We start from the raw sequence: 3,006 nt of genomic DNA, 5'->3' as shown, positions 1-3,006 counted from the left end.
AAAATCAAGTTTTCTTTTTTCTCTACTCTCTTTCTTCCCTAATCTCCTAAGCAACTCTTTGTTAAATGATTTAGCTTAGGAAATGGAAAATAATCATTTAATAGACCTAGAGTGGATTTAGATATTATTTGTATTAAAATATAAATAATTATTTTAATTATTAAATAATAAAATATTAAGTTTCATCTAAATTCTTTTATATATTTAAATTAAAAAATCCAAAAAATTATAAAAAATATTCATAAAGTAGCTAACTTTATTTTAAAAAAATTTAATAAATCGATTTGCAAAACAGACACCTGATAGTCCCAAAAATCGCACTTGTACTGATAGGTGTCGATTTATTAAAGAATTTCACTAGTGCCAAAAAAATTATGAAAAAATTAGGATAATTAAAGCACTACACCATAAATATTTTGGCAAAGACGGTTTATGATTTGGACTTATAATGACTCCTGAAATAATTATTAATTATTCTAACTAAGGATTTCATGTCAGCAATGTTGTGTAGGTTACTACATAGATTCTTAACTACCATTTCAGTAGCAACCTGATAAACACAAGGATTTCTATCAATATAACCTTTAAATTATATTTGAAAAAATAAATTTACTTGCTTCCCAACTCACCCCACTGCAAATCACTATACACTTTGTCAAGAGACCTAAGGGAGATTAAGGGGATGATTCACTCCCTATTACTCAGGGCAAAGTTAAGTGCCAATATATGATGATGGTAAACTTCTTCATGGCAGACACTTTCACCACCTATAATGTCTTTTTTGGTTGACCATTGTCAAATACTTTCAAAGTAATCATATATTAACCTACTATAAGGTGATTATGTTCTCAATGGAAACCAATATGTCACTATAAGGGCCAACTTAATCTAGTCAAATTCATGTTATCTAAAGCCCGAGGGGATGGTGAGGTGTTGAACTCAATGAAAGAGGTCATACATCTTGAAGTAGAGAGAGGAACATAGTTAAAAACTATTCAAGTAATTGAAAAGGTCCTGATAGCAAAGGGATCCCTAATAGAACCCTAAAAAAAGCATGTTTTTTTAGCGCCAAACATCATGATGAACTTGTTCAAGTAATCAAAGATAACATTAATGTGTTTTCTTGGACTATACTGAGATGTTAAAAATAAATATTGAAGTTGTATGTCATAGGTTAAATGCTAATAGGGAAATAAGACCAATTAAAAAGTGAATAAGGAAGACCACCATAATCTTAGTTGAACCTATAAAACAAGTGGTCCAAAAACTTCTTCATCTCAAATCCATAAAATCTATATAATTACCTGACTGGATCTCAAGTTGGTGATGGTACAAAAGGTGGTTAAAAATAGATTTTATGTGTAAAATTTGCTAATTTAAATTTTACTTGCCCCAAAGATAGCTAGCTACTTCGAAGGGTCAACAAGATAATCAACTCGATAGTTGGATTCATGGGCATTAGCTTCCTTGATGCTTTCTCTAGCTAACTAGATCAAAATGAACCTTGTTGGCTATGAGAAGGCAACCTTATCACTAGGGAGGAATTCTTTTGTTACATGATAAAGCATTTCAATCAGAAAAATATGGGAGCCAACTACCGACAACAGATGTATCAAGCTTTCAAGGATCAGAAAGGGAGGAACATCGAGAGCTATATTGACAACTTACTAGTGAAAATCAAGTTGCTTGAGAAGTACATTATAGTGTTGAGCGAGATGTTTGTCAAATTAAAAAAGATATAGTATGCAGCTTACCTCTTTGAAGTGTACTTTGATGCAAGATTAGACAAGTTCCTAGGGTTTCTCTTCACCCAAGAAGGAATGAAATTGAACCAAAACCTTACTGGACATGCCATTGCCAAACTTGAGTAAGGAGATATGGCTTATAATGTAAGTTGTGGGTCTCAACCATTTTATGTCAAAGTTGAGTGAGCAGTTCTTACCCTTTCTCTAACTCCTCAGTAGTGCAAAGCACATTGCATGGAGTGAAGAGTGCAAGTCCACCTTTCGATAGTTGAAGATGCTTTTATCTTCATCACTAGGTAGACAAAGAAAGTTTGCATTTGTAATGGTTGATTACTTCTTAAAGTGAATTGAGGTAAGTTTTAGGATTTGGATAGAAAGCAAAAGAATATGTTTATTCTTTTTAGTTTGCTGCACAATTTACTTCATTTGGCATAAAATGAATGCTATAAATTTAGGAATGACATTTCATGTCAAAATACCTTATATCAAAATATTACCAATGCATTGCGACATAAATCTACTCCTTGATTGGTTCATTAGTTTGTGCATGAGGTATTCATTGTTAAAAGTGATTTCATTTGTTGGCTTATATAACACAAATGAGAAATCTTTTTCCTGAAATTCTTTTGGCAGTTGTACAATTATGAATGGTATTTCTCCCTTCTAGTATTCCTGTAGCATTTGGATGATCCTCACACAACAGAGTAATACATTAGCAACGTGATCTCTTATATCATGGATGGCCAATGGAAATCCAAGGCTTCTATGGATGCTATTTTCAGCCTTTTATGTTGTTGGAGGATCATTTTGTTACATTCTGAGTTGAAATACTTATTTTGATATGAACTTTTGTGTAGTTGTCTTTTCCTTTAGTTTAATTTTTTGGGAGCATTACAATTTTTTTGTTGCAGCTCATCACTCTTAAAGTAATTGTTGTAATCAGTTGTTATCACTTTTGACTGTTCATGAGGCAATGTAATTATCATTTTTTAATAATGAATAGGCTCTGTCCAAAAAATTCTAGGAAAAAAAAAAAAAGAAAAAAGCTCCCGCTTTGCCCCTCTGCCTAACAAAATATAGCGCAGCGAAAACCAAAACAAGCGGAGACAACGGGAGACTATCGGGGAGCTCCAATGGGGTGGCACTTAAGTAATTTACAAAATTGTTAAAGGCACACCATACTACTATTGAATGCTACTGGGCCACTTGTGTATGGGTCATGGAAACTGGTGGCTAATAGCCGGCTTAGAATCCTTAGATA

Source organism: Dendrobium catenatum, unplaced genomic scaffold, assembly GCF_001605985.2.
Source record: "Dendrobium catenatum unplaced genomic scaffold, ASM160598v2 fragScaff_scaffold_414, whole genome shotgun sequence".
NCBI lineage: Eukaryota > Viridiplantae > Streptophyta > Magnoliopsida > Asparagales > Orchidaceae > Dendrobium > Dendrobium catenatum.
The sequence above is the reverse complement of the archived record's forward strand: the minus strand, read 5'-3'. Positions refer to the sequence as shown.